General features: G+C 35.1%; 1 long non-coding RNA gene across 28 annotated transcripts in view; it reads left to right on the top strand.

The window, feature by feature from the left end:
- LOC147834235 (uncharacterized) overlaps window positions 1-22,840 on the top strand; it is a 385,840-nt gene that overhangs the window by 203,079 nt on the left and 159,921 nt on the right. For 2 of the 28 annotated variants that reach the window (XR_015506131.1, XR_015506168.1), the window contains one exon: window positions 1,695-3,140. The exons of the other annotated variants lie outside the window; for them this stretch is intronic. This is a non-coding gene — a long non-coding RNA (uncharacterized LOC147834235). Of the gene's footprint in view, window positions 1-1,694; window positions 3,141-22,840 lie in introns of those variants that run through there. 28 annotated transcript variants of the gene reach the window in all.

The raw sequence follows: 22,840 nt of genomic DNA, 5'->3' as shown, positions 1-22,840 counted from the left end.
AACTCTAAAGCAAGGGTTCTGGAGGGCTGGTGCTCTGCACAGCTCTTTTCCAACCCCAATTTAGGCACACATGAACTAGCTAATCAAGCTCTAACTAGCATAATAAAAACTTCCTGGAAAGTGTGTTCAAGCAAGTTAGAACTAAACTTTTTAAAACGAGTGGACGCTATGGTCCTGTTTGTCTGCAGACTCAAGCATGTGGAGAATGTACTGTACATCCGTTATATATTATTTGCTTTTGATGCTGCTCTTGCATCCAGTTTATGGAAGTGTCAGCTGTTGAGGTAAATAACACAAACAGTCAAAGATTTATAGTGAAATGGTGTATAAATATTCATTGACAGTATTGGGAAAAATAACGTTTAAAGGTAATATGCTAAAATCTTAATCGGCTTATCTTAATCTTTTAAAAAAAGCAAAGTTCTTTTAAAAAAAAGTAAAGAAATAGTTTTTTTTTTTTACTTGAGTGACTCAAGATTGTAATATATAACTTTCCCCAACACTGTTCATTGATATCTTCCTCTTCCTCATTCACAACAACTTTGACATATTTTAGACCGCAGCTCTACCCCTTTTTGTTTAGCCAGACGAGAGCTGGTCGCTGGGAGTCTGGTTTCTCCCAAGGTTTATTCTTCACTTCTGTCAATTGGTGAAGTTTTGATTTCTTTTGGCTTTTGGCTTGCTTGGATAGTGCTAGTGAAGCTGCTCTTCAGTGATCATCCTTTAACAGAATCAGTTTCAATTGAACTAGAACTACATCAGCATTCTACCACAGCTCGGCTCCCTGCCTGATATGCTGGAATGTTTCACGATCTAAAATATTGCTATGGCTTTTTATTATGTTTTTTCTTTATTTATGTTATGCTACTCTGACACAGTCTACTCTGTGCTAGAAATAAAAAGTGCTAGAAATAAAAATGATTTGATCTGACTCTGGAGGCAGTCAAATGCAGATACTATTTATATGACCTTGTATCATCCCTGAATATAACAAAACAAGCCATTTCTAAGGCTTTAATTAATACTTTGTTTATAAAATAAAAGAGAAAAAAAAGAGAATTTGCTCTTCAGTGTTTGAACTCTCAGTAATGATTAAATCACACTGAACTGAGCTAAACTGAACTGAACTGAAAACACTAAAACCTGAACCACACTGTTCCAGTTACTGAACCACACTGTTCCAGTTACTATGACCATTTATGTGAAGCTGCTTTGACACAATCTACATTGTAAAAGCGCTATACAAATAAAGCTGAATTGAATTGAATTGAAAATTGATGAGCATGTTTTAATATATATATGATACTTGTACTTATATTTCAAAAGATCAAGTCAATACTGATTTCTAATGTCATGATTATGTGTTTTAACTGTCTCGTAGAAATGAATAGACATCTTTATTAATCATGATTAATTTCTCTCACTTGTTGACTAGTCCTCCTTGCCTCGGCTGTACCTTTAGAAAAACACTTCCCTCACCACCTGTGTTTATTAGCAATTTTGCGTGAAAATGGTAATGACCTCATTGGTTGCATCTGGAATGAATGGAATGGAGAGAATCGTAATGAGACTTTCTGCCCGCTGCTTTCCAGTTGATTTTGGGGTGAAGCTGCTTATGTTTGAATGCATGTAATGTTTCCATAAGACACCAGAGCGGACTGATGCTCCACTCTGGCCTTTAATCTGTGTTTCAGAGAGTGTGGATTCCCCTCAGCCCTCTCCTGGATAAACACCATTACAGGCTGATGCTGAGGAGCTCAAAGTTGAGTCAATATTATCCAGAGCAATAAAGTCCTGCACAGTGCGCTCTGCTCCCCCTGTGTGACCAGGATGAGTTCATTTCTAAACTGCTGAGGTCCAGGAGGATCTGGACTCTGTGTATGAACACTAGAGTTTGAGTGCAAGAGCTGTTTCTAATCCAGACTAGGGCCAGTGATATTGCACTTCTTCACATTCCATAAATCCCTACAGAGCTGGTTCAATCCAAAATTGAGAATTCTGTTATTACTTGCTCACCTTGTGTCATTATGAGCAGGAGTAATCAAACATGAAGACATTGTTTTTGATATGACACCTTATTTGACACTTTTTTGAATATTTCTTGAAAAAATGTCTTTCTTTTTTTAATATATAATGATAAAACCAAAGTGAATTACACTAAAGGCTGATTTATACATCAAGCGCACATGTATGGTCCGGTGCAGTCGCATAGTCCTTGCCGTGGCTGATGCTAACGTGCACCAAAAAATGTAACTACACGTCACAACAACGCATAATGCAAGCTCTGCGATTGGTCGGCAGTGTTTCCTCTAGGATTTTTTTCAGCTGTGGTGGCAGAACTTAAACAAATCTACCAACTACCTATGGCGTTATTTTAATGACAAATGGAGAAATGAGCACAGTATTACAAGTCGAGATCGCATTTATGCAATAGGAGCATGCAAATCTTTTTGCTTGCACTTCGATTTCCTCTGCTCGTGCACAAAACCTCTTGCACACCCCCTCAAATAAACACTACTCAAGCGCAGATCTTCTTGTGCGCTCTCAATCAAATGCTGCTGAAGTAAGTTTAGCGTTTATGTAGTGAGTATGTCTCCAACATTTGTTAGATTTGCCAGAAATATTTAGGAATGTCTTCAATAGACCTACAGAGCAGCATTTATGCTTCCTGAAGTAAAGTGAAACGGCCATAAACTCCAGCAAGATGAAGTCATTGTATTCAGAACCCTGGATTTTTATCTATAAATATATTAAAATTGTGGAAACTGTGTTCATCCTAACTAAAAGCTACGTTGTGTTTGCTGGCCTCATGCATCACGCACCTGTTAGTCAGTCAGTCAGCATGTAACCTCAAAGGGTCAAACAAATAACGCACAGCACTACTACGATTACAGAAAAGTTTGCGCTGTTATAATTTACTTACCTTTTAATAAGTTTTGGTGCAATTATAACCCGCTATTAAAAACAACAACAATGACAACAATTATTGAATAAGAAGTTGGAATGTAGCCGTGGCGGGATGCGTTTTGATGTGGCAACCGCCATGGAAGAATGAATGTAGAGGAAACCATGGTCGGTTTGGTAGTGCTGACGAGCATGGGCGATCCCATAAAGTCCCATAAAGGAGCTCCATATGGAAACTTTCGTTTTGTGTTTATCGTATGATTAAAGTTGTTGCACATCCACGAGTACTCTGAAAAAAATAAAAAACACCCATGAAGAACTCGACACAGAAAACCATGCTGCCTGCTAGCATTTCAGAAGTGTTATTGGAGGGCAACACACACAGCACGCAGAAGTATAAATGCACAACTACGTGCAAGACAGGCGATGTAGGTCATGCCAATCACTCAATGCAGAAGTATAAATCGGCCTTAAATGTGATACAGTATATATACAATAGATGGGAAAAGGAAATTCACACATATTATAAAATTTTTATGTGAAACATTATAGTATACATCAAAAACCATAACTATTTATTTGCTCACCTGATGTCATTGTAGACATGAATAATGTTCATTAGTTCTTGTTGAAAACCGTCCAGCTTTAAAAGAAAACTACATAAAAGTAAAATTTTTCAAGAAGGCTAATTTAATAGTTTATTTTGTTCTGTTTGTTTTTATTTAAAAAAAATGTTTTTTTAATTATATATCATTTTAATGGGGTGACGCAGTGGCGCAGTGGGTAGCACATTCGCCTCAGAGCAAGAAGGTCACTGGTTCAAGCCTCGGCTGGGACAGTTGGAATCTTTGTGTGGAGTTACATGTTCTCCCCGTGTTCGCGTAATCTTCCACAAGTCCAAAGACGTGGTATAGGTGAAGTGGGTATACTAAACTGTCTGAAGTGTAAATGAGTGTGTATGGATGTTTCCCAGTGATGGGTTGCAGCTAGAAGGGCATCCGCCGCATAGAACATTTGCTGGATAAGTTGGCGGTTCCTTCTGCTGTGGTGACCTTGGATTAAATAGACTAAACCGAAAAGAAAATTAATGAATGATTGAATAATTTAAATGTGAATTAGAAATATGTAGCAAATATTTCATCATAATGCAAAGCAATTAGAAGATTAGAAAACGTTAGGAAACTCACAATGCTTGACATATGTCCTTAAGACTTTTGAAATAACAAATAAATAAATTAATTAATTAAATAATAATAATAAATATACTGTTGAAATAAATAAAGGCAACTATTAACCAGCACAATGTAACTCCCAAGTTTTCCTTTTTTTTGAGCAGTATATATATATATATATATATATATATATATATATATATATATATATATATATATATATACACACACACACACACACACATATATATATATATATAGTTTTCCCAGTGTTGGGTTGCAGCTGGAAGGGCATTCGCTGTGTAAAACATGTGCGGTTCATTTCGCTGTGGCGACTCCAGATTAATAAAGGGAGTAAGCTGAATGAATGACTATATTTGGTTATATCATGCACCAATGTTTGTAAAGACAACTATTAATAAGTCATTGACCTTTGAACATATGAATTATTTAGACCAGTTTTGTGACCTGGATTAACTGAATTAACTATGAAAAAATCTGACAAAGATTTTGCATTCTGAACAGAATTCAAATATGTCAGAGAATAAAAGCCTAAGTTAAATTTTCATCACTCAACTACTAACAAGCTATATTACTGTATGATGCTTTTTGTCATTTTGGAGCATGTTAGCTAAAGCCCTCAATCACTTTTATTTCTACTGAATGTGATGCCCAAGTTATTCTTTAAAAGAAATCACTTTCATGTTCCATAAAAGACAATCTCAGAGGTTTAGAATGACATGAGTGAATAAATAATATCAGAGTTTTGAGTGAATCATCTCTGCATGCTCGCATTAATTCTATTTACTAAATGATGAGCTAATGCTCTCAGCCTCTCCGACAGCCGACAGATCTCTCATGCCAGGCCGATCCAAGACGCTTAATATTCTTAATAACAAACTCTCTGTTATTCCTCATTATCTCTGCCTTGGACTTTGATCGTTCCTCGCTTCTCCAACAGCGGGATTTCTCAGATCAACAAAAGGTCATCAAAGCGGCGCGAACCCATCCCTGGCAAAACTTCTGTGTGAATTGAGATCAGCCCCGTCATCTAATTCCCCCAGTGGACCTCACTTCTTAAGAGTTGCCCTACTGCTCTAACCTGTGCACACTTGTTTGTTCAAATATCTCACATTCACAGCAGGAACATTTTTCCCCATCATACCTTGGGCGGGCAGGCCAACAGAAACATGGCTGAGCCCTGGAATAACACCCAGTGAAGGCTGCTGGTGTTTCTTAATTGGACTCAACTCTTTCGACATTGAATTCTTTTGAACTGAAACAGCTTAACCACAATACAACTTCTGTTTTGTTCGCAACAATGGGCTGTTGTGTTATCTTCCTGTTGGCGTAGGTGATATTGCCCCAGGACTGCACACTTATGCTGTCAGAGTTTTAACATTGTTTAAATATATGTGAAATATTGCAGTCAGTGAAAAAGAAATGTCAAGGAACTTCTGGTTTGGAGTCATTATAAGCTCTGTCAATCACCTTTTTTGGAGCAAAATTCAGTAGACTCATTGAAATCTCTTTTATTGCAATATTTTATTTCTTTATTTATTCACATATACATTTAGAAAAACATTTGCAGGTGCTATATTTGGCCATAGCTTCCTTCTTCCTTACAGACATCTTCAGACATTTTTAAAATTGCACTTACTTTTTTGGCTTGAACTGAACTTTTGCTTGGCATCCAGATGAATCATGTAATCTTTAATATACGTGTGTGTGTGAGAGAGACAGAGAGGGTCTGCATATCTTCTGACAGGGTCCTTCTGATGGGCTTTAAAAGCCAGCAGTCATCATCTCTTAAAATAACAAACACAGCAATCCAGCCCATCACTGTGCGAAACACCTTTCTTTTGTGTTTTCATTCAGGAGACATGCACGACCGAACACGTTGAATGTCTTTCGGTAACACGTCAGAAGATCTGTCTGGTATGTTCCTGTGGGAAATATGATTTGTTATTATTTTTGTTCAGTAGTCTAGCATTTATTTAGTCTTTAATATCACAAAAGGCTAAAAACTGATGTGTGTGAATGGTAACCTATATTATGTTGTAATAAATTTACATTAAATGCACTTTTATACTAATACTTGTTGTCATATTTGACAACTGATGTACATATAAGCACAACAGGAACACGGATCCACCCAGCACTAAAACATTTTTTGACATTGACGGCTGTCAAAACACTATTTATATTGGAGGGTTTGATTGCCGAATGTCAGCTTCATATTTAATTGGTTTTATATTGAACTAGCTGTAAATTAGGGCAAGTTTAGCTGGCAAGCATGGTCCCATAGGTGCAAAATATATATATTTAAAATATATAAGTGCATTATTTCAGAAAATTGTATTAACTGTAAATTCAATAATAATAATATTAATAATATACCATGCCTATAGCATAATAGTTTGCCATAGGCATGGTACTTCTGCGCTAGAGCACACCTGTCAACAATGGGATGCGAAAAAAAAGTGTTGTTGTTTTATTATTATTATTATTATTATTATTATTATTATTATTATTATTATTATTATTATTATTATGTGTATATGTCTGTTGAAACATGCACCCAAAAAAAAAAAAAAAAGAGTGGTCACTCCGCTTTAAATCACATGTGGATAATCCATTTGGGAAACAGCTTCTATTTATCATTATGCAGTGCTTCTGAACACACATCGCTATATGAACTGACTGTTTTGATGATTGCATAGGAGAGGCAATGGCACCTGTAATGGAAAGGAAGGGAATCCCACCGTTTTATTTTTATTTTAAAGTGTTTTCATCTAGAGCTGCACGATTATTCAAAAAAAGATCACAATCTCGATTGGACCCTACACACGATCTCAATTTAGCTTTTCTACGATTCAGCCAATTATATTTACAAGGTCAGGAGAGAAGCAAGGCATTCGCACAAGTCTTCAGAGCAACATTGATACCTTCAAATGGCGTTAAAAGTGTCACATACTGTATTTATAAGGTATAATTCACCAAAAAAAGGTCATTTCTGTCTTCATGTAATGATGTATTCGTGGGCGCGAAATCCCACGTGAGCTGACCGCGAGCTGTATGTTTACAACCGAGAACGCGCGTGCACGCATTACGCCTGCTTTAGTGAAGACAACCTGCATAGGCTGTGAATAACAGGTAATGATGTTCTAAAAAAACGTTCATTTGTCGTTTGAAGGCCATGCGGGAGGTTTGATTAGCATGTGTGTGTTTTTTTTCGCACAGTGACAGCAGCCATGAGCCACACTCCAAAGTGAAAGTGAAACCTGTGCACACATCGTTTAAATGATCATATGGCATTCACAAATTGAAAGTCTGTACAAGTCCACCATAATGACTATAAAAAATTTAGCATTTTAAACAACAATAGATCTACAAATAGGCTTAATAATATTATTGTTGTTTTACCATATGTTTGAGAATTAACAATAACAATAGGTTAATCATATTAACCTTTATTTTACATGTACAGAATTGTGAGAAAATCATGATCTTGATTTTAAGCAAAACAAAATTGTGATTCACATTTTTGCCAGAATCGTGCAGCCCTATTTTCATCTCTAAATAAAATAAAAGCACTGAACAGATTTGCATTTAAGAGCTGGGGGCGTCTCCTGGTGGTTCCGCGATATTGCTTGGGTCTTCAATGTTTATTGCCACCCTTTATAGCAAGATTTAAAAATTAAGAATTAAAAATACGGGACAAATACAGCAACATACTTTTATTGTATGAAAGCAGGATAGAACTGTAAAATACAAAATAATCCCAGGAAAACAAGAGCCTTGACAGGTATTTATTACAGATAGAGAACACAAAATTAAGCCTGAATATTGACCACAAAGCCAGTCTTATGTTGCACAAATATATTGTTGGCTATTGTAAAAAAAATACCTGTGCAACATATGACTACAAAGTTATAGATATTTTAAAACCAAATAAATTTTAAATATTACGTAAATATCATGTTTCATGAGGATTTGTAAGACATTCTCTACTGTAAATACAGTACTCAACATTTAAAGTGGATCAAAAAGTTTTTCAAAATTGACCTGAGACAATATTGAGCCAGGGCGGCACAGTGGCTAACAGTGGTTAACACTGTTGCCTCGCAGCAAGAGGGTCACTTGTTCAAGTCCCGGCTGGAGCAGTTGGCCTTTCCCCCGTGTTCGTGTGGGTTTCTTCCAGGTGCTTCAGTTTCCCCCAAAGTCCAAACACTTGCTATAAGTGAATTAGGTACACAAAATTGGCTGTGTATGAGTGTGAATGTGAGAGTGTTTGGGTGTTTTCCAGTGATGGGTTGCAGCTGGAAGGGCATCCACCACGTAAAACATATACTGGAATAGTTGGTGGTTAATTCCACTGTGGCGACCCCTGATAATCAGAGACTAAGCCGAAGGAAAATGAATAAATGAAGATTGAGTGCTGTTCAATAATTTTAGAACAACTTTGATGCAAGATTTTAAACCACTTCAAATGTTGACTACTGTACATCAACACTCAAGTTTTGCTGATCTTGCTTAACATTTAAAACTATAAGAGCGATTTTTTTTTTTTCAATATTTACATTTTTTTGAAACATCAGATTAGTTGTACCTCAACCAAATATTGTCCTTTCCTAACAAACCATACATATAGAAACAGATTTATTCAGATTATAGTTGATGTATAAATCTCAAATTCAAAAAATGACTTGATGGTGTTGTGGTCACGGAACATACAATGTTGTGAATAACATATTTGAAAGTATGTACGGATCAAAGATGAGATGTCTTACTTTGCTGTCTACGTCAAATTAATATTACAAACCTGTTTTCCAATACACTGGCAAAGTATAAATATTTCAAACAACAATTAATTTGAATTTTGACCAAGAAAATGTGTGTAATATGAAAGTTAAGAAATTATAATGTACTTTTAAGAAATTAGTTAATGTAAGTAAGAATGATCATTTAAATTAAGTATTGAGTAATTGTCTGTTCTGTTGCTGCAGTTAGCCACATGTTGGAGAAACTCTCGGTTATCTGTCTTCTCTCCTGTCTTTTCTTTAATTAAACCTGACAAGCAGCTGCAGAGCTCAAACGGCATGTGGATGTTTAGTGACGCCACCCAGCATTTGCCTATAAAGCTGCTTAGACGTTTACCTGATAGACGTTGAGAGGGAGTCTCGGTCCAAGACGATGCAGTGCTCTATCTTTTCATCTGTTATCAGACTCTCCATCTGAGCAGAGGGAAAAGACAGAACTGGGAGACAAAAGCAATATTGTCCATTCGCTGGCAGCCGAGAGCAATTCCAAGCGCTTTGAAAGAATGAGAGGTGTTTTCCAAACACAACACGGACAATTCCGCATTGTCTGTGATTTGGCAACCGTGTGTTGAAGATGTTGCAAAAAAGAAAAACAGAGCAACATACCTCTCCTTTTGTTACTCCCTTTTTTCATACACTTCATCATCTGTTATTAAAGCCGTAAATTTCCTAAAGACACCATGGGTTATTTGCTCTTTATGAATGTAAAAATGTAAACAGCAGGACAGGCACATGTATCTGGATCTTTAATCTGATTCATTGTGCTTCATTATCACTGCTTTGAAAGAGGCTTCATATAGAATTTATTATTATAATTATTATAATTTAATGGTATATACATTCCAGCATTCAAGCCAGTTTGTCTCTCTCTTTCCCTCTCCCTCCCTCTCTCTCTCTCTCTCTCTCTCTCTCTCTCTCTCTCTCTCTCTCTCTCTCTCTCTCTCTCTCTCTCTCTCTCTCTCTCTCTCTCTCTCTCTGTCTCATACAGTTTCTTTCACAGCTGCTCTAACTCTGATAACAACTGACAGGCTGGATTTCATTGGGCACAGTGGTTCTAGATTGAGGGGTCTTCAGACTGGGGCCATTGAGCCCCAGAGGGCTACAGGCGGGTTCTGGGGGTCATAGAAAATGTGAAAGAGGAAAGGGGGGGAAATGTCTGAATGTGTTTTAGGAATGTCAAATTTAATGTGTAAATATAAGATACTGATGAAGTATGTTAGCATAATTCTTAAAAAGTACAGAAGTGTGTTAGCAAACTGTAATTCCTAAAGCTTTTTTTAATAAATAATCTTTTAATTATTCTAAAATTAAGGTGGTGTAATTTTTTTCTGTTTTGATTGATTTGTTGTTTATTAATTTTATTTCAATTTGGCCATTTTTATTTTGTTGATAACATGACTTTCATTTTCTTGAAAAAATATGCATATAGATTTTTATTTGTGAAGAACGCTTACTGTTTAAACATGTCAATCTTAGAATTGCTGGGATTGTAATGTAAAATCTATCCATCCATGCATCCGTCCATCCGTCGATCCCTCCATGCATCCATCCTTCGATCCATCATTCTATCTATCGTTCTATCTATCTGTATCGTTCCATCCATCCATCCATCCATCCATCCATCATTCTATTTATTGTTCTATGTCATGGCATCCATCCATCCATCATTCTATTTATTGTTCTATGTATCATGGCATCCATCCATCCATCCATCCATCCATCCATCCATCCATCCATCCATCCATCCATCATTATTCTATCTACCTATGTATCGTTCTATCCATCATTAGATCTATCTTTCCATTCATCCATCCATCTATCAATCCATTTATGCATCGATTCATCGTTCTATTTATGTATCATTTCATCCATCCATTTATCCATCCATCATTCTATCGATAGTTTTATCTATGTATCGTTTCATCCATCCATCCATCCATCCATCCATCCATCCATCCATCCATCCTTCCATCTATCCATCCATCATTCTACCTATTGTTTCATCTCTGTATTGCTCTATTCATCCATCCATCATCATTTGTTCTATTTATGTATTGTTTCATCCATCCGTCCATCCATCCGTCCATCCATCCATCCATCCATCCATCCATCCATCCATCCATCCATCCTTCCATCTATCCATCCATCATTCTACCTATTGTTTCATCTCTGTATTGCTCTATTCATCCATCCATCATCATTTGTTCTATTTATGTATTGTTTCATCCATCCGTCCATCCATCCGTCCATCCATCCATCCATCCATCCATCATTTTATCTGTACTGTTTTTAATCAATATACTTATTTATTGTTGTTATTGTCATTTATTTATTGTACTTCGTGCTTTGCTTGTCAATGGTATTGTTTTCTTTTGGTGCTACTCCTTATGCCTTGAAATGCCTCTAGGGGACAAATAAACTTTTTTTAATTGAACTGAATTGAAAGCATTTGAGAGAAACCATGCATGTGAATGTTTACAATATAGTTCAATATGCGCAAATTAATAAAAAAGTAATATTAAAAAAACATGACCCACACCCACACACCAATCACTGATGACCTCATCTCTTGCCAAAAGTTCCCTTAAGGCCAGTGCTGTCCTTTTATGAACCAAAAACAGGCCTGGATCTCTGCATCATCACCACTTTTATGAACACACAGAAAGACAAAAAAGAAAACACAAGCCAGGTCACCTGCTGCACCATTGCTCTTAGTTACCCTATTTTTTTCTCTTCATAAATTTGAAATGTAATGCAACTGCCACAGTGTGTGTGTGTGTGTGTGTGTGTGTGTGTGTGTGTGTGTGTGTGTGTGTGTGTGTGTGTGTGTGTGTGTGTGTGTGTGTGTGTGTGTGTGTGTGTGTGTGTGTGTGTGTGTGTGTGTATGTGTTTGTGTGTATGTGTGTGTGTAAGAGAGAAAGAGAGAGACTGAGGGGGCTAAATCTATGATGCAAGTTTCATTTTCTCCCTCACTGATATTAAATTATGTGTTAAAATGGGATCATGATAGAACAATGTTAGGCTTGGTCCTCCATGAACACAATGTGAACATACAGGAATCTGGGTACATTTCAGTCCAAATGGAGAGTTCTCACAACCCTCGGACGGGTAGCTTGTTAGCGCTATCAAGAGCAAGTAACTTAGTCTATATTTTATGTTAAATTCCTGGCGTATGATTCTGGATATACTGAAGGTTCATGTTCTACAGCACTTGGCAGGTGAATGTTTTTATAAGCAATTAATTATGGCTCTGTCTGGCCTGGATTTCTGCTATCAAATATTTTTTCGTCTTATGTTGCCATGGCGAACAATCAAGCTAAACAGAGTAGTGAGTGTCTCAGGCCGAGTAAAGGACAGAGTGGAGGTCAGATCTGTCTTCAGCGTGCCGGTTCAGAGGGTTAGATGTCTGATCTGCTGTCTCTTCGCTGTCAGGCCAATCATTCTATCCACCAACACCAGCTGCAAGACTTTTGACTGCTCTGAGGGATTTTTAAAAAAGCATACAAAATAGACTACTTTTGGACTACTGTTGCCAAAGCTGGGAGTGGATGATTTTCTACACCAGAGATGTAATTTCTTCAAAAATTTGATTACTGAATTTACTCAGTAAGTTCAGTAATTAACATAAGTCACCCACTCAACTTAAGCCATTTTCTGATATTAATCTAAATGCCTCTGATTGGCGTTTAGGCATGGGCCGGTATACGATGACAGTATTTCATGACAGTATGATAATCTTGAATATAAATATTATGGTTTAACGTTATTGAGGTTACTGCTCTCAAAAAAATTGTATTTAAATGTGTGGACAAAAAACTAGAAGTTTTTTCCCTTTAAACATGACATATTTTATGTTGAGAAACATTTAAAATATTTTGGAGCATTAAACTTGTCAGGTTGAATAATTAAATTGAATCATTGACTGCTGCTGTTTTCGTTAGTTTCAAAAACACTGATTTCTTTACAATTTAAAACAGTATCTTTTGACATTTTTTTTTTCTGCTGGAGATACTGTTGTCCTAAAAAACATTTAAAAAAAATGAATTAAATAAATAAACGTTAAATAAATCTATAATTAATATATATATATATATATATATATATATATATATATATATATATATATATATATATATATATATATATATATATATATATATATATATATATATATATATATATATATACTGTAGGAACTGTATAGCAGAAAATGTTGGCGGTTTAAAAACTTTGAATTTTCCAAACTGCGGTATACCTTGAAGACGGTTATCGTCCCATGCCTATTAGCTAATGCATCACCTACACAGAAATGAGTGTTTTTGGTTAAGGATCAGTGAAAGAAGAGTGTAAAATAAATTTGGTACAATGTGCCAAACCCCCAATGTCTTATGTTTTTTATTTTTCACAGTTTACTTTAATATTTACAGTCATATTAGTATCCAGTTTTATTGTTTTTATTGGCATTTCTCCCTCCTTTATAATGAATGAATGGAGCAGTTTGTAGTGGATTTTTTGCCACAATCTTTATTTTATCCTGACAAAGATTTTGTTGTACTGTATGATCTCATTTTCTTTCTTGTCGGCTTAGTCCCTTTATTAATCCGGGGTCGCCACAGCGGAGTGAACCGCCAACTTATCCAGCAAGTTTTTACGCAGCGGCTGCCTTTCCAGCTGCAACCCATCTCTGGGAAACATCCACACACACACTACGGACAATTTAGCCTACCCAATTCACCTGTACCGCATGTCTTTGGACTGTGGGGGGAACCGGAGCACCCAGAGGAAACCCACATGAACGCAGGGAGAACATGCAAACTCCACACAGAAACGCCAAGTGAGCCGAGGTTCGAACCAGCGACCCAGCAACCTTCTTGCTGAGAGGCGACAGCACTACCTACTGCGCCACTGCCTTACCACTGTATGATCTTTTGTACCTTATTAAAAGAGTTACTGTTGTTGCATTTATTTTTTAAATTTCAATTGAGTCATGACAACTGTTTTGAAATTTGTTTAATTGTTTAAGGTATTTTTTGCCCCTAATACTGAATTAATGGGTCAGATTAGTTAATTATTTGCCATTTTTGCTACACATAATTTATATTCCTTTTTATATTCCAATTCCATTAAAGCTAAAAACATTAAACTTTTGTTTTTTATAAAAGTTTAAAGTTACTGATGTTCTATTAATTTTCACATTCCACTTTACATAATTTTAGTTAAGTCTCATTAAGTTTAGTTTAGGTATGAATTGTATGTTTTTGTATAATTGTATTGCCTTTTTTGTAAGTGTGTGTTTCATTTGTATGCCATTATAGCAGCTAAAAGTTGTTTTTAAATATAAATTAAGCTAGTTAAAATGAGCTAGCCTGGTGCTTGTTTGTTCTGCATAAGTTAACAATACTAACTTACAACGAATACTGAGAGAAAAAAACCCCACTCATTTATTCATTTTCCTTCAGCTTTATTCATTAGGGTTCGCCACAGTGGAATGAATCGCCAACTTATCCAGCATATATTTTACACAGCAGATGCCCTTCCAGCTGCAACCCAGTACTGGGAAACACCCATACACCCTCATTCACACAAAAATACGACGGCCAATTTAGCTAATTCCATTCACCTACAGCGCATGTCTGTGGACTGTCGGGGAAACCGGAGCAAGGAAACCCACGCCAACACGAGGAGAACATGCAAACTCCACAGAGAAATGCTAATTGACACAGCCATGACTCGAACCAGTGATCTTCTTGCTGTGAGGCGACCAAAGTGCTAACCACTGAGCCACCAAAAATTCTCATGTCTTATTAAAAAAAAACTTCTGATTTGTTGCATGGTGATGCTGCAATGTCTTTTTCAGTTCAGTGGATATTCATGACCCATACCTGACCCCATATTTCCATGATTTGTGAAACAGGAAGTGGAAGTTAGTGAGATTCTCACAAATGAGTTACAGTAGAAAGATCCACCCTTCAGAGACAGAAAGATTTAAACCATCCCAACGGAAAACCATCTCATTTAATGGAATCACTAATAGAAAATAACAGGTTTCCTATCAAAGATTCTCAGAAAGCTCCAGCTAAACATTCAAGCTTACCAAGGAAATGTTGGTGAGATTGGTTGGTTTGCTAAAGTATATCACCATATTGTCCAGCAGTATGTAATACAGTATGAAAGATGATTTTAATAGCAGAGTATTTGTCAGGATCTTAAAGATAAAGAGCGTCCAATTGAACGCAGATGTTTTTACGCCATCATTTTTTTTGTAACCTGGGTTCATCTGTGGTGTGTTCAACTCAGACCACTTTAGATGACTGGTAGGCGACTCGGTTCGTGTCATTCACAAATCTATCCCTCTACACTCGTCCAACTGCCCAGCATCTCCTGCTGTGGCTTTTCTAACTCCCATGTTCCTGTCTGCCTTTCTCAGAGAGTAGCGGTGCGGTTCTCGTTTCGATGTTGAGCGGTTTTCCCCTCTGTGTTACACATGTAATCAAATCGCCATCCAAACCACACACCTCACCACAATGTCAGCGAATCAGCATCACTCGCTACCAGAGCTGTGACCAATCACATAGGGCCTGTCCGTCACTGCTGGGGTGAACCGAGGGGCGAGGCATCCACATTAATCATACCTGACAGGGTTAATGGACGCCTGACGTTCCCTCCTCAATTACCAGACACAGGTTTCTGATATTAACGCGGAGAGAAAACTGTATTTTCTTAGCAGCCATTTTTCCAGGTTTTTGTTTTTAAAAGTGACATTTTTCCATGACTTTAACTGTGCCTGAATTGAAGCAATATCATGATGTGAATGTTTTTCACATTATTGATGGTGACACCCATACTACCTGTTAGCAGAGTGGATGTGACTTCTTTATTCATGCATATTATGTTTAACCTTTATGTTCTGTTTGGCTTCTGTCTAAAGTGAATGGTTCATTAACTTTATAGCTTGATTTAAACATAATCCATTTAATAATTAAACAATCATTTGGTTGTTTTTTTTTTTTTTTTTGACTAGTCTGTATAACATTTGTTTGTTTGTCTGCTTAGTGATAATCAAATGATGGCCAAACTTATGGGCCCTATCAGACACCCGGCGCAATAAGGTGCAAGACGTGTGCTTTGTTGCTATTTTCAGACCAGTGCAACCTTATTTCTCCTGTTTTGCATCACGTTGTTTAAATAGCAAATCCATTCTCATGGATGTTCCGGTATATGGATGTTCCGGTGTGTTAAGGCACATTGTTGACACGTTACTATTTTGAGAAACTAAAATAGACTGCGCCATTGACAAACTAATACCTTGTCTGAAGTCCACTGCAGAACGCATTAGTTATGCGTCTATGCAGGTCCAAAAATCTTACACATTGCTTAAGACACACAGGATTTACAGCAATACACTAACATCTTTACATATGAAAAACTTTTTTTTTTCTACATTCAAGGATTTTTTTCTACATTAATATAAATACCACTACCTCCATGTCTTCATGTCAGGGGGCAATTAGCATTTTTATAATGTTATTATTATTATGAGTATTATTTATTATATGCATATTTATATTTGTTTTAATAAAAACAAGTTTAGATTTGTCCACCTGTCAGGTTTTAGACACGTATGCATCGCCATATAGGGCATAAGAATAGGGTGTGTGTTTGGATATAACTAGGGCCAGACAGAATCTGCGGACATTTTTTGCTATTTCTAAACAAAATTTTGTAAAAAATCTGCAGATATATGTGGAATTATTTTGGGAATATTGTTACTAAAAACTTAATATATAAAAAATGAATACTTTTTTAACTTTTATTTAATGTTTACATTGCAAATTCAATTAGTTCCACTTTATTTGGTAAACAAAGCAAGTCTCTCATATAATATATTTACTAAAAGACAGAATATAGGACTTTACAAACTGTATTGTAAAAAAATCATTTGCATATTTTCATATTAGTCAATAATATTACTGAAATTAATTTAAAAACTAAACAAATATAAATGTACACACATTTTCACAAGTGAACAACCATGGGCTAAAAATCTACAGAAATCTACAGAGTTCTACACGCGCCTAGATATAACTTTGTTATAACTGTTCATTTATTAATTTGATGGAAATTAGAACTGAATTTAGAAATAGTTTTGAAAAAAATATCTTCAGTGACGTGAGAACAACATTGATTGCTTGTTCACAAAAGCAAAGGAGTAAAGTAAAGAGAAAGTAAAGAGGCCAAATGGAGGAGGCTCGTTCTTTATTCTCGTGCTGCAGATGGTCTGTTTAACTGTTTTCTTGCTAGTAAAACATTTTCCTATTACAAAGTCCGCCATGTAAATAGCCAATGCGCCATGGCACGACGCAACTGACGCTTAAAGGGAATGTGACTTTGATAAAACTCTGATTGGTTTAATATACATTGTGCTCAAAACACACCCATAACTCATTAAGAGAATAAGCACAACCCTTTTAGACCATGCATATTTTTCCATACAAAAGGGAATTCGCACACGCCCTTAATAATTTTGTGACATGCGCTTTAGACTTTGCACCTAAATCTTCAAAATAGAGCCCTGAGTGTTTCTCTATTAGGTAAGTCAGATTTCTGTACTTTATAACCATGGATAGAGAGAGAAAAAAAAGTATATTTATTTATGCGCTGCAGATAAACAATTACTGAGCTGTATGGTGTCTACAAATCAGATAACATTTTAATAGACTTTTATTTTGTATTTAAGCATTTATTTGCTTATTTGTTTTAATTTAGAGACTGCAGATAATAGAATTGCATTTGATTATTTAACTTTTAAAGGGCATATCCAGACTAAACGTAATTTAAATATATCAATAAATATCATTTCTTTTGTTATTTATTAGTTTAAAATTTGTTTACTTCAGTTATCAGTTCATGCAGTGAATAAACATATAAGTAGAATTCATATATATATATATATATATATATATATATATATATATATATATATATATATATATATATATATATATATATATATATATATATATATATATATTTATTTTACATTTACAGCACTGGGGTACTCAGTAAAAAAATTACTTTCAATTTTCACAGCACATAAGGTTAAACAAAATGTATTTAATATAATGAATCCGCCTATATTTACATGAATTGCCTGAATGAAGCAGTAATCTGACATGGTCTGTGGAAATGAGGGCAAATTCACATTTAGAGTTCATGAATTTCATTATATTAGGGGTCATCTGCTAATGCAACACACATTTTCATGCGAAGCCTCTGTTAGTATATAATTGCTTTTAAATCGGACCTTGGCTTCTTGGCTTGCGGGGTTTTCATCAAAGTTGGACCAAGGCCTTTTCACTATATGTCTCTGGAGAACAGGGAACATGCCAGTCTGAATCTCCCCATGACTGAACAACTCCTGTGCTGTTCTTCTTGGTGTTCTGTACAGAATTAACATTTGGAAACATCACCACAAGAACAAATCAGCACACAATAGAAGAACTGCTCAGTTTTCTTTGCACAAATGCACCTTGTGAGCCACATAGATGTGTGTTTGAGAGGAAATCGGTTGCTCTAAACAGCGATCGCTTGAGTATATCATGTGTACAGTGGAAGTCTGTGAGGCCCTCATACTGTAGCCATTATACTGCATATGTTAGCATTCAGAGAACTTCCTAAACATTTCCCATAATTGACCTTAAAGGCAGTGTTACTATAACCTGACAGGAACCATTCTGCATCCACCGTACCACTATACTGGACGTCAATTGCAGCGGGAAGTGTCAAATTCACACATATGGTACTTTACACGGTGGAGGTTTATGTTTACTCAATCAGTGGTTTGCTCTTAGATGAACAAGAGTAAACCAAAGCGTGATTGCACTTCTGACAGCACATTCTGGATGGAATTTGCTCATTTAACGACGTCCGTTGATCGAGTGGTTTATTTGTGTGTTCTGTCTGCTCTGAATCAGAGAATATTTAGCAAAGCATCAGGTAACGATGCAAGACCTGTCCAAAAATGAGTGCTGATCCCAGTTTGCATGATGCATTTCTCAATCTTTACGAGCTGGTTTTGCAGTGATTTGGCATGCTGTGAATGTCGTGAAACCACACTGAACTGAACTAAACTGAACTTAAAGTCTGAAAACTGAATTGACAGTTTCATTTTACTAGAACTTCTAAGATGCTTTGATACAATCTACATTGTAAAAGCGCTATATAAAAAATTATGAATTGAACTGAATTGTTTTTATATTAAATATACATGACACCTTGACTTTTTAAATAAGATTTTAATTTGTATTCAAACATTTATGAATTTATTTACTTTAATTTAGAGATCGATATAATAAAGTTGTATTTGATAAATTAACTTTTAAAGAGTCTATCTCAACAACAAAGTAATTTAAATATATATAAACAAGATATAATTAATTAATGGATAAATGTGCATGGATAAATGTGAAGAATTTAAGCATAAACAAATATATTATAAATATATAATATATTATAAATATATAATATAACAAATATATTATAATAACAGATGGATAAATGTGCATGAATAAATGTGATGCATACAGTTCTCAATCTTTACAAGCTGGTTTTGCAGTAATTTGGCATGCTGGAATTGTTTCCATATTAAATATACATGGCACCTTGGTGTTCAAATGATATTTTAATAGACTTTTATTTTGTAATCAAGCATTTATAAATGTATGTACTTTATTTTTGAGATGCAGATAATAACAGTGTATTTGAATTAAAAATTAAAAGGTCTATCCAGACAAAAAGTCAATTAAATATATAAATAAATGTATAATTAATGGATAGATAAATGTGATGCATTTCCATGATGTTTTGCAGTGATTTGGCATGCCGTGAATTGTTTCCATATAACAAATATATGATGCCTTGACGTTCAGATAACATTTTAATTTTATTTTGTATTCAAGCATTTATACATTTATTTACTTCAATTTAGAGATGCGGATAATAAAATTGTATTTCTTAAATTACTTTTAAAAGGTCTATCCAGACAAAAAGAAATTTAAATAAATAAATAAATGCCTAATTAATGGATAGATAAATAAATGGTTACAAGCCGGTTTTGCAGTGAATTGGCTACCCTGAATTGTTTCCATATTAAATATACAACTGAAGTCAGAATTATTAGCCCATTTGATTTATTTTTCCATTTTAATATTTCCCAAATTATGTTTAACAGAGCAAGGAAATTTTTACAGTATGTCTGATTATTATTATTATTATTTTTTTTTGCCTGGAGAAAGCCTTATTTATTTTTTTTTGGCTAGAATAAAATCAGTTTTTAATTTTTTATGAACCATTTTAAAGTCAAAATTATTAGGCCCTTTAAGCTATTTTTCCTCGACTGTCTTCAGAACAAACCATCATTATTAAACCATCAATAACTTGCCTAATTACCCAAACCTGCCTAGTTAACCTAATTAACCTAGTTAAGCCTTTTAGTGTCACTTTTAGCTGTATAGAAGTGTCTTGGAAAATATCTAATAAAATATTATGTATTGTCATCACGGCAAAGATAAAATAAATCAGTTATTAGAGATGAGTTATTAAAACTATTATATTTACTTATAAAAATAAACAGGCGAAAAAATAAACAGGCGGCTAATAATTCTGACTTTCACTGTATATGACACCTTGACATTCAGATAACATTTTAATAAAATTTTATTTTGTATTCAAGCATTTATAAATTTTACTTCAAGTGAAATGATACTTACAAATCAGTTTCTTTTTAGAAATTACAAAACAAAGTGTCATCATTTTTCACAATTGATTGACTAAATTGTGAGGTTGTCAGGTCTTTTTAGTAAGTCAAAGATATGCAGCACAGCAGGTTAGCCTATTTCCCAAAAGAGTGAATGAAGTGAGTCAAATCACAGCCAATAAAGTTTCCCTTATGATTGACAATAATATTGCAAAATAGACCAAAAAGTCCCAATTAAGGTGTGGTCATGTGTACTGCTGCTGTGTGAAATCCATTCTTTCAAATAGACATTTTTGTTATTGCGAGTATCAAAAGAATGCTTTTTTTCTGTGGCACATTAAATGTACTTTATATGTGCTGCTTCTCTTTGCCCCCATTTTTCAAGCTTTACAGCACATGCCTTAAATGCTCTCAATACTTTTTATTTGTATGCATTTTAAAGTATTGTCAGCTTGAAATCCTTATATACTATTATATGAGTGCACAGAATGTCAGCTGTCAGACGGCATGTAAAGTTTAAAAAAAAAAAAAACTTGTTATTGTTTGTCAAATACATTATAGTTCACATATCATGTCTTTCCAGTAGCTGTGTCTCATTTCAGAGGGTACATCCTCTGAAGAATGTATTCGAAGGGCCGTGCGTTATCGCGGTGTGACAAAGACTGTCTCGGTTAAAAAAAAAAAAGTGCTTTGTTTCCCAGGGAATGAAGGATCAAACCCGGTTGGATCCTCAAACATCCCAAGATTCATTGCACACTGATAATGGCAGGGTGTTTTTAAAAGAAAACTCAGTTTTTACAGTTTAAAATGTATGAATTAGGTTTTATTTTACTTGGATATCTAAGCAGGTGTTTTAAAAAACAAAGAAAGTATGAATTGTCTTACTAATAAATGATTTTATAGACATTGTACATCTTTATGTGCACATGTGTATGGATAAAAGGAAAATTTATTTCCAGTTTTTGTAAACCTTGTTTTGCCTTCAGATAGCTTAATATAAGTTTGAAAATAACTTTAAAAGTCATTAAAAATGTATTATTGACTGTAAAAAAAAAAGAAAAAATCAACCTCATAAGACCATTGAACTTATATTAAACTGACCTAAAACAGCTTGCGTAACTTATACAATTAAGTTAAAACATGATTAACTTAGATTAATAAGTTACAATCACCTGAAAACATATGCTGTCAGGACTAATTAATCATATAATTTTTTTGCAGTGTGCTCATTAACAGCAGCTGTTACGGTTGCTCAGTTATGAGATCTGTCCTTTGTAGCCGAGATCACTACATTTCAAAATGTTCAGTTCAGTCTGTGTGCACTTCGAAGGACTCATCTTTCAAGTCTGCAACCTTCGGAGAATGCAGCCTCTGAAATGAGACACAGCTAATGTTGTCCTCTGGTCTGTATTCTTCCAGCTTTTGTAACCACATCCTTTAGTTACCACTGACATTGCCTTAAACAAGATCGATGTCATGAAATACTCGCCAATCTTTGCACATATACAGCAAACTGGAATTAGCAAGTTTTAAACATAATTAAAACTTAAGCTTTTTTCAGATTTTCTTCATTTGAAATATGCAATTTAACTGCAAGTTTACAAGTATTTTTTGAGATTTCAGTACTCTGCGATTCATTTAGGCCTTGTTTAATGCGTTTTAATTTTAAAATAATTTAGGATGAAAACGATCCACATCCACACTGGCATTTCATCTAGCATTTCTGAAAAGATCTCTGTCCACACTATATCCCTGAAAATGCACATCACGTGACCACAAACACACTCTTGCATGTTTTGCAACGTATGTGAAGGTCCGAGCTCCAGGAAGTCAGCGAGTCCTTTGAGCACACTTCCCCTGGTGAGAGCAGCACACATCAAACAGTTCATTAAGGATATACCGCTGGATCTCATTTCACTATATTTATTAAACATGATATTGAATTAATTTTATCTGACGACTCTTTAGTCTGTTAAACCTATTGTTCTCAGGTAACATGTTTTGGCTGAACACAAAGATAAGTTAACATATTATTTTATATGACCCCCTACACTGATTCTGCACATTTGGCTGATTGCTTCCCTTTATTTCCTTTAATGTATAAACTTATTGTACGTTATACTTTTATAATGGCTATTATTGATTATTAAGACTAATATTCAGCAAAAGAGACAGGGTATGTTTCG

Source organism: Danio rerio, chromosome 13, assembly GCF_052040795.2.
Source record: "Danio rerio strain M-AB ecotype USA chromosome 13, GRCz13ab, whole genome shotgun sequence".
NCBI lineage: Eukaryota > Metazoa > Chordata > Actinopteri > Cypriniformes > Danionidae > Danio > Danio rerio.
The sequence above is the reverse complement of the archived record's forward strand: the minus strand, read 5'-3'. Positions and strand labels throughout refer to the sequence as shown.